Source organism: Akebia trifoliata, chromosome 5 (genome assembly GCF_017979445.1).
Source record: "Akebia trifoliata isolate Shusen 1 chromosome 5, ASM1797944v1, whole genome shotgun sequence".
Taxonomy (NCBI): Eukaryota; Viridiplantae; Streptophyta; class Magnoliopsida; order Ranunculales; family Lardizabalaceae; genus Akebia; species Akebia trifoliata.
The window spans coordinates 20,306,173-20,317,084 of record NC_141379.1 but is presented as its reverse complement, the minus strand read 5'-3'; positions in this window follow the sequence as shown (position 1 = coordinate 20,317,084).

Below are 10,912 nucleotides of genomic sequence, written 5' to 3'. Positions count from 1 at the left end.
TAACATTTTATAAAATCAGATTTTTGCGAGCAAATCAAGTTGGAATAACCCATATTTTTTGTTTTATTTTATTAACTTCCAATTTAGTTCTTTGAACTCAAGATCAACCAGTCAGATCCCCTAGGAAAAATATGGCACACAATGTTTTAGTAAAAGCACTCTTAAATCACCTCATTTCCTTGAATAGACGTAGTCTATTCCCCTCGTTCTTAGGCATCGACTTTGATTAAGAAATGCAATTGACGCCTTTAAAATTTTTTTTTGAAAACATATTTTATTGAAAAAAGATTGAATTCATTTGAGTTAATCGATCGGTTGTCGACTTTGTAGGAACACATGTGGATCATGAACTCGGTTTAGGTCAAAATTGGATTGTGGACCTGGTCTGAAGTGGATACAGGTCAAAGACCCAATCTGTATTGTATATGGGTCAAGGATCTGATTCGAAATGGATATAAGTCACAAATCCGATTCGAAATGGATATGGGTTGGGAACCCATATTCGAAGTGGATATGGGTCGTAGATCCGACCGGATTGGATAGGGGTCGTGGACCCTATTTAATGGATACTGGTCGTGAACCCGGTTTGAGATGGACACGGGTCATGTATCTAATTTGGATGGATAAGGGTCGTGGATACGGTTTGGACAAATACGGGTCGTGGACCTAGTTGGAGTGGATATGGGTTGTAGACCCGGTTTAGATGGATACGGGTCGTGGACCCAGTTTAGATGGATATTGGTTATAAACCATTTGAGATGGATATGGGTAGGACTACAAGGTCGGTTTGATTTTGACAAATTCCACATTTTATTTTTTTTGAAAATAGTTGGTAGGAGTCTTGAGGGTATTAAATCGCACTTGTCCTCGGATCTCGGGGCCAACTTGATTGGTCAAATAACCCCTCATGGTTGCACAAGGTGCCATGGACCCGCCCAAGGTCTTAAATTTGTTTTGATTAGGCTCATTGAAGAAAATCCCCTTTGCTTAGCTTTCTAAAATTTGGGATATTTTTTTTTTGAAGGTGGTATGATGTTTAAACAACAATTAGGAGTTCCCATGAATCTAGTCCATGCTCATTCCACGTTCAGAATTTATGCTGGTCCATGTTTGGAGCACGGATAGAATTATCATTGTTTTATCCGTGTCTTAAGCACGGATGAGACGTTCACTGTTCTATCCATGCTTCAAACACGGATGAGACACATTTTTGTTTATCCGTGTTATGGGCACGGATGAGACATTCCTATTTTATCTGTGTTTCAAGCACAAATGAGACATATTTTTGTCTATCCGTGTTATGAATACGGACCAGAAAGAAATCTACTATAATTCACAGAAACTAATTTTTTGGCCCCTATTTTCAATGTCCCACACTGTTTTTTGGTTGTTTTGAACGAAATGCAGCAAGCATATCTTCCCCTTTTACCTAAAGGGGAAAAGCAAATAAACGCAAAAAAAAAAAATCATAATCTATACAAGGTTGCCTTCGTGGGTTTACAACTTGGACTTCAAGGCCCGAATGTACTAAACAAATACAACATTGTTTCGGGGGTCAATATAAACTTGAGAACTCGTGTCCTAACTCATCTAATCGGGTACATGTATGCGGCTAATAGGTAGGTTTATGGTTATCCAATCTTCAAACCTCGATGCATACTGGAGTACGCACGTCATTGGTTGGTGATCAGATTTGATGTGTTAATTCCTAATACTTGAAATAACGATCTCAAACCGTAAAACTACTAGGTATCGGGGCTACATATATTGAGGGTAGATGGCTTGTGCAATGGGCTATGCTCACAAGTGCTTGTGCATACTTTTCATTCATTTTTTCAACCCCCTTACAAGTATGTAATGAAAGAAGGTAAGTAAATATTGTAACATGTCATACGTAAAATAAAAAGAAATAACATAAACAACAAACACAACAAATAATGGTAGCAAACCAATAATTTTTTTTTCTTTTTTTACAACAATGATCGAGTTGACATGAGGGTTGAATACTTCTCCCCAGTAAAGTCGCCAGCTGTAGACGCATGATTTTCAATTATGAATACCACTTCTACGAAGGATTGGAGTCGCCATCATTTATTTTGGAAAAGAGTGTGAATGGTCACCCGATGTACATTTTTAGAAAAAATGTCATTTTGACATTTAATGACTCTCGTTTGGATAAGATACCAATCAATTTGAGATTAGGGTAAGCGGTTCGATTGGAGAAAAAAGAAGGTGTTAGACACCCTTTTTTCCCCCACCATGTGGTGGCAACCTCAAAATAACTCGATCATTTTGAATGCAAACATAAATGAAGTAAAAGTGCCACGTGTCATCAACTTGTACTCTAAGTAAGGAATTATTTTTGGCTCGATTAGAGGATCATCCCATTAAAGGAGATGATCCTTATAAACACTTAACCTTGGGAACTACATGAGTTTTTGAAAAATATTGGCTATGATTATGGGTCCATTCTCATGGGTTGAGAAAAATTCGAATACAGGTTGTCACAAAACTATTTGAAGAATTAAAATAATTTTATTTTGAAAGTTATTACAACCCTTATACTTTCAACCGAATTGAAGTCCGATTTACCAAGCTTTCTAATAATAGAGTTAAAGAGAAGAAGAGGATAGTAGAATAGGGATATGGAGAGGGTAGAGAGATAGAGGGGGTGTGTTCCTTTTGACCCACCTTGAAGCTTTAATTTTGTTCTTCTTTCCTTCATTCTTCTTCTTCTATATTTTCTTCTTTGAGTCCTCAATGAATTTGATAGTGTAATTCTTTAGAATAAATAAAATGAGGGAGTATAGAAGAGATGAGTAGAGAGTTGAGTTGAATGTAGATTTTTTAGTGTAAGACTTGATACCCATTTTGTACGGGAAATGGGTATTTATAGGTGTTTGAAGGTAACTTTAGGGATATAATGGGGTGAAGTAATGGAAGAGTAGAAAATGACATGGGTTTTGAATACGGGGGGTAAGAAATTTAGAGTTAAGATAAGGGTAATTGTGTAATGAAGGTAAATGAATAATTTTTTTATCCAAATAGTTTTGATCCTGCCTAATCCATTTGGGTGGAGTATTTGGTAAGATGAGATGATGGTGTTTGGTTTAAGAAAATGAGGGTGTAAGGGAGTGATTTGTTAATGAAGTGTTAGGTAGGTTGAAGGGAAATTGTGTTTAGGTTATGAGAATAGGTTGTGTAAGGGATTAGTTGATTGAGTTTTGGAAATGTTAAGGATATGATGATATGTGTCAAAAAAGGATGGGGAGGTGAGGTGGCTAGATGAGTTGATTGGAGAGAAGGAGTATTTGATTGAAAAAGAGGGGTATGGGTTTGATTTGTGGAGATGGATTTATAAGTGATGATGAGGGTAGGTTAGAGAAGGGTATGGGTTGAGATGATTTTTAGAGAAGGGTGATGTGGATAGGTTAGGGAAGGGTATGGGTTGAGATGATTTTTAGAAAGATGTGATGTGGGTAGATGGTTTGTTAGAGAAATGTGACGGGGGTAAGTCGTTAGATGAGAGAGGTGAGTTGGGATGATAACATGTGTTCCCTTTGATGATCAACGAGTGATTGGTTGATGTCGATAGTGATTTGTAGGTTAGAGTTATGGGTGTGGATGTGGATTTGATATGGATAATGATTTGTGGGCTTTGCTATATTGGGTTTGGGTTTTTTGAACATTATAGCTAATTTGGGATTGGGTAGGGTTTATTTTAGGATGGGACTTAATGGTTGGTAGTTTTTAGGGTTTGGATAATATGAAATTAGGCTTAGGTTAGGTTGGATAAGGTGAGAAATGAAAATTTTCATGAGTTGAGGGTTCGTGGGCTTTAATCGGGTTTGGGGTAATTCGATTTCGATGGTAGAGCGATGAAAGGTAGGGAAGGTGGTGGGTATCCCAAATCTTATTCTAAATTCATTAATTTTTTTGGGGGTCTTAGGAATCCTCGGATTGATCAAAATGTCATGTTTTGGTGAATTGGGTTTTTTAGGCCCCATTGACGAATTTTATTGAAAATATGATATTTTTGGGCCCTTTTCGAGTAGGGGCCCGTTCAAATTGAGGTGTTTACGTCCACCGTCCGGATGTTCTCCAAGTATGGGGACTTATTTTGCTCAACTTTCTCTCACTGTAATTGTTATTGTTGAGTTTTTTCCTTGAGGAGCTCCTCCTTACCCAATGTGCACACCTGGGCTATCACCTGATCTCCTTTGATGTCCCATATCTCCTACAATGTCGGGAACCTCAGAACTTGGTAGCACATTGATGGTACAATTCTCATCTCGTGCATCCACCATCTGCCTAAAATGACATTGTAAGGGGAACTTGCTTCAACGACCATGAATCTAATCATCAAAGTCATGGGTGCTGCTTGCACGGGAAATACTATTTCCCACCAACGCTGACTCGTCCTCCCATCAAATCTGATTAGATGAACTATTGTCTACGTCAGCATGCTCCTGTTGAAGCCCATCTTCAGAAAAGACGAAGCATATAGGATGTCGACTGAATTGCCACTGTCAATCAACATCCTTTTGAAAGTGAAGGTGCCCACCTGGAGGGTTACCACCAATATGTCATAGTGTGGCCTCACCACTCCTTCTAGGTCTTTCTCTGTAAAAGCCACATTCTGCTCTCCGTAAGATTCCATCTGCTCTATGAGCCCATTCCGTAGGTCAAAATGTTCTGCTCAATGTCTCTTGACTCTCTCATCGGTCTTGTCCTAGCCTGACCTCTTTGGTTATTATTTTAGGATAACGTGAATCACTGTTGCCCATCCATCATATCCTTCAACAGGCGGATGCTCTTGCTTTTGATTCTTATCTCGAGGAGGATCTCACCTTCCTCTCTTCAACAAGTCCTTTAACAGACCTTGCTCTGATAGCCTCTACAAAAATCTTCTCAGGGCCTGACACCTGTTGGTCGTATAGACCTATACCTTATCATATGTGCAGTATCGCTCATCCTACTTTATATGATCTCGAGGAAGCGATGCTGACCACTCAAAATAAGGCTCATTCATGATGATGGACAGGATTTCACTAGGGGGTATAAGGAAATATGTCCTTCTTTTCTCTGTTCTTTGTGTCACTCGGGTAGCCTTTTCCTATTCTTCTGTTGTGGTTGCAACTGTTTGATGGGCTTTGCCATAGTGTGTACCACCTTGCTCTTTCTGACTGAATTCCGAGGATCATCCTCTAGTCGAATACATTTCTCTACTCTTTTAAATAGTTTACTTAATGTTTCTGGTCTTCTTTTCACTAAAGACTTGTACAGTCTTGAGCCAGATGGCAAAGAGTTCCTGAACACTATTATTATTGTTATCTCATCGCAGCTTTCAAGGGCCATTGCCTCTTTCTTGAATCTCCTTGTGAACTCTCTGAGACTCTCCCTTTACAGCATCCTCATATTGAGTAGAGCGTCCACATTTTCGCCAACTTTCTTATTGTCGATGTAGCGCGTCACAAAGGCAGTGCAGAGCTCCTCAAAAGAAGCTATCAACCCACTTGGCAACTTGTCAAACCAAGTCAGTGTGATTCCCTACACACTAAAAAGGAAATGTTTACACATCAAGCCCCATTTCCTTCCCACAGTATAAGCATCTATCAGAAGTAGAACAAATACTTGATTGGGTCATTCGTCCCAGAATAAAGGGTAAATCGTGGTGGTACAAATTTCTTCGAAATCTCCTCAGTCAGGATCTCCATTGTGAAGGGTGATCTTTGAATGCCTCTGACGGCATGTGCCACCACGGTGCCTATATATATTTTCTTCATGGTTTCCTTCTCCTTCCAAATCATTTTCTCTTATCTCCTCTTGGGTTAAACCCATAATAGGCTCAACTCAAGATGTTGTAGCAGTAGTTTTAATTTCTTCATTCTCAATTGAATTTTGCAATTCAGTGTTACCTTCGACATTTGAAGTGCAATTGTTTCCTACAGGAGGCAAAGGATCTGGCTATGGGAGATTTTCCATTTCTTTCTGTTGATTCTCTATACGCTGACTTAAATCTCAGTTCTGTTCAACCAAGTTAGCCATCTTCTTCTACATTTCCTCTTATTGTTTTCTCATTTCCTCTAACATTGTCATGAGATTAACGTCCGCGGTTGGTGCAATATGTGGAGGAGCATTGATTTAGGTTGTTCTAGTGGATCTCTTCAATTGAAATCAATCTACTATGACGGATCCCACAAATAACACCAAATATGTATAGGCGGAATCCGATGATGCCTTGATGGACTCTGCCCTACTGATCCAAAGTCGTACCTTCCACATCCCTGTAAGCACCGGTGTGGTGCCAAACAAAATTCTTCGACCCTTAAATTAGAGTTGTAAAAGAATAATAGTAATAATCGATAGGACTATGTTTTTCTCAATCGGCCAAAAGATCATTTAGTCTCTGTCAATGAAAGCGCCCTCGATCCGCGGGGTGCGCGGATCCGCTTTTGACCCTTGAGGTTTGGGAGTCGCCACCTAGTTATTGTGGTCTAGGAACCAAAATGACTCTAAAATGGATAAAAACTAATCTACTATAGAAATCTGAATCTGGGGATCATGTTACGGGGTTGGAAGGTGTTAGGCACCAACCCCGCCCGGCCAATGCCGATCTCTACTTATCCCATATAAATCTACATCGCTAATGACAAACCTAGATTAAAAAATAATATAAAAAAACTTACCTTTGATCTGCAAAAGTGCTATTCCCTCAGATCTGGTGAAAATGACTCATTGTATCGTATTCCTTACTTCGTTCTATCTCCGGATCTGATTTCTGATCTCCGAGGTAAGGTATCTCCTTCTTGGATCTGGGTGCTTCAAATTTATTGTGGATTTTTGGGATATTTTTGAGAGGTTTTTGGGTGTTTTTTAGGCTAAAATCGGAGTAGGAGTGTTAGGGAAGGAGTTGGGGCTCCAAAATTAGGGTTTTGGGGAGGTTATGGAGGCTTCTTCACCTACTTTTTCTAAGGTTTTTTCTTTGATACGAAAATAGGGTGTGGAGGGTCCTATTTATAAAAAATTTAGAAGCATTAGGGTTTGATTAGGTTTCTTTTTAGGGTTTCAATTAGGGTTTAGACTTTGGTCTCATGAGATGGACTTAGTCATTAGGGTTTTGACTTAGGGTTTTGACTTTAGTCTTATGAGATTGACTTGATTAGATTAGGGTTTTGATTTAGGATTTGACTTTAGTCTTATGAGATTGACTTGATTAGTTGAGATTAAGGTTTTGATTTAGGGTTTTGACTTTAGTCTTATGAGATTGACTTTAATACTTGACTTTTAGTCTTACTTAATTAACTTTAATTTTGACTTTAGTCTTATTTGATTGACTTTAATATCTTGACTTTAGTCTTGCTTGATTGACTTAAAATTTTTGGAGAACCCCTCTCTATTATATCTTTAATTCTTTGGACCCCCAAATGGAAAGGTCCTTAAAGAAATATCTTACGAACCCTCAACAATTTTGCCTGAAAGTCTGATTGATCGATTTTTTTGTTCATATTTTAAAATTAATTTTATTAATGTTTCACTTTAATTATTTAATGTTTTATTTATTAATTTCGAATTTTTTAATTATGAAAATTATGAAATTACTGTTTTACCCCCGGAGAGGACTTTTCACGTTTTAAGTCGGTTTTTAATGTTTTAGGATGTTTTAGAATCGATTTTTCGTAAGAAATTCAATGGAAATATTAGTTTGTGTCATTTATGAAATTTTTTGTGTGAAATGGTTGTGAATTTTATGAGGGTTATTTTCGTAATTTTGTCGAATTCAGTGAAAATTGGCTAAACAATTTATTTGGTTTCGATTTATTATTTTATGTGTTTGAATGGATTTTCCTAAGCATAATGTAGGCTATAGGGTTGTTTTGATGTTAGGGGTATTTTGGTAATTTGATAGTTTTTTAGTGATTTTTATCGTGAAGCTACTTTTTGTCTGAAAAATGATGATTTCTATGTTTCTGGAGTCGTATTTTCCTAGCGTGGCGTGGTTTCTAAGGTTTTGTTAGTTTGAGATACTTCATCCGGATTTCTGAAACACATCTGGTAACAAAATAAAGCAACGGAATACACATCCATCATTGGGAATCATTGCGATCGGGTTGACGAGTTGATTAATCAGGCGGATACAAAAATGGGGTGTCTACAGATGCCCCCTCTTTGGTAGAGGGTTGAAGCAAACTAGATAGCAAATCTATTTTGGTAGATAGTGCGATATCCGAATGCCAAAGCTAGTGACAGTTCATTTTGCAGCCTGATTTAGCAATTCGTCAGGGTGTTCGGATCCTTAAGCGTAAAACTCTCCCCGAACTAAAAGGTTGTCAGGTCCTCAAGCGTGAGCTTTCATTGACAGTGTCAGATCCTTGAATTTTAAAGAATTCTCATTGACTAAAAAGTGCAAGTATGAGTGTGTGTACTGTGTGAAACTGAGTAAAAATGTGTCAGGTCCCAGAGATCTTCTCTCACTGACAATAATGGTTCAAAATTGAAATGTATTTATGCAACGAAAGCAATCATGGCAAGGTTGAACAATAAAGTAATTGGAGTCATAACAATGTAGGAACTTCGTTAAATCATATTTGAAATTCTTTTTTTAGAGCACGAAAAGGTATGAGTCTCGTTTATAGGACTTGAACCTATTGTAGCCACGCTAACAATCCTGTTAATTCAATATGATTCAAACAAAGCTGGAGTCTCGTTTCTCGGACTCTAGATAAGGTTTACGGGAACTTAAACAATCCTATTAAATATGGAGTCTCGTTTCTCGGACTCGAGCTAAGGTTTGCAGGCACTTCAAAAAGCCTATGATTCAAAACGTTGGAGTCTCGTTTCTCAGACTCGAACTTAGGTTTATAGGCACTTCAAAAAACCTATATATTATTCAAAAAGTTGGAGTCTCGTTTCTCGGACTCGAACTTAGATTTATAGGCACTTCAAAAAGCCTATTCATTCTATGATTCAAAACGTTGGAGTCTCGTTTCTCAGACTCAAACTTAGGTTTGTAGGCACTTCAAAAAGCCTATTCATTCTATGATTCAAAAAGTTGGAGTCTCGTTTCTCGGACTCGAACTTAGGTTTGTAGGCACTTCAAAAAGCCTATTCATTCTATGATTCAACAAGTTGGAGTCTCGTTTCTCGGACTCGAACTTAGGTTTGTAGGCACTTCAAAAAGCCTATTCATTCTATGATTCAAAAAGTTAGAATCTCGCTTCTCAGACTCGAACTTACTAAGCCACGTTTCTCGAGCTTAGATTTATAGGAACTTAAACAATCCTATTAATTCATTCTATGATTCAAAATCGAGCTCAAAATTTGAAAGATCAGGCCTTTATTGGCTTATCATGTTTCTGGATTCGTAATTATCATTGGGCTTCGCCGGACTTTTAAACTTTTGTATGATTTTCTTTTTATCATGTGATTAAGAACAAAAACTTTGGAATTAAATGACCTTCAAAAATGCCCCTAGTTTCAAGGTTGACTTTAACTGGGACTTGACTACGACTGATGGAATGGATTACGCTTGAAAAATATGGACTCTGATGTATGATAGATAGAAGAACTGACATTCTCTTAAATTTAAAACTCTTAAGATTATTATATGTGCAATAAAGAATTGATCATTTTCTTTCGAATTTCTTTTGAAAAATGCTTGAGCTGGACTTAAAAAATCTTGATAAATATTAGAATAAAGATCTTCCTCTTCAAAGTGGTTGATTTCCTACATCTTCCATTAGCGAACACTTGAACAAGTAAACATACTTTTGAAGATCCTACAATGTTTAAGATGACTTCTGATTTTTTTGACTTCAATATTGTCTTTGTCGGATGTGAGCTCTTGGCTAAAAGACAAATATCGTGACTTGAATGGTTCTGCAGTTTCTGCACAAGCTTCCTTCTGAATTTTTCTTCTTGACGGGACATTTCCTCCCATTTGATGATGCCCTAATTTTTGCCTAGATCACCTCTTTAGGTTTTCAATCTAGCGGGCTTTGTTTTTCTTTTTCTGATGATGCCTTGATTTTTGCCTACGTCGCCTTTTAAGGTTTTCAACCTAGCAGGCTTTCTTTTTTATGGTTATGCCTTAAATTTTGCCTAAGCCGCCTTTTTAGGTTTTCGACTTAGCGGGCTTCTCTTTATTTTCTTGATGATCTTGTATAACCAACTCGACAACTTCTCAGTTCCCTGCACCTTAACCGAGTCAATTAGCCTTCAGGAGGACTTAATAGGTGGGCTTAGGATATGGTTTAGAAAGAAAAGATATAAGGCTCAACTTCCCAAAATGCCCCTAGTTTGATATTCTCTCTTTCCTATCAATTATTTTGATTTTTTTTCTAAATGCCCCTAGTTTGGCATTCTTTTCTTTTTATCAATTCTTTTGATTCTTTTTTCTAATGCCCTTAGTTTGGCATTCTTTTCTTTTGAACATTTCAATAGTAGATTTTTCTTTTGGATGACACTTTCCTTAAGAGAATACATTTTTCTTTTAATGACCGGGCCTGAAGTAACTTCTCAGGTTGCCTACGTACCCCAAATATTTCTTTTTTTCCTTTTGAGATCAGGTCAAAACGTAGTTCATACTAAGATTCCTTCCCAAGGTTAGTCGGCGTGGTTTAGAAAGAAAAGGTTATTGATTTTTTTTTTTTTTTTTTAAAAAAAAAAAACTACGAGGGGCTAAAGAAGGTTATATATATATATTTTTTTGGGTAAGATAGGAAAATGATTTGACCAAAGGAGGCCTCCTTTTGTGAATGCTGCTTAACTCGGTCAAAGTTTTAGGAATTCGATATCTGGATTACTCTGTCAACTAAGATTTCCTTTTGGAGAAAGAGTAATCTTCAGTCTTCTTCTGAGAAAGAGTAATCTTCAATCTTCTTCTACGGAGTTGAGTGAGACTGAGTTCTTT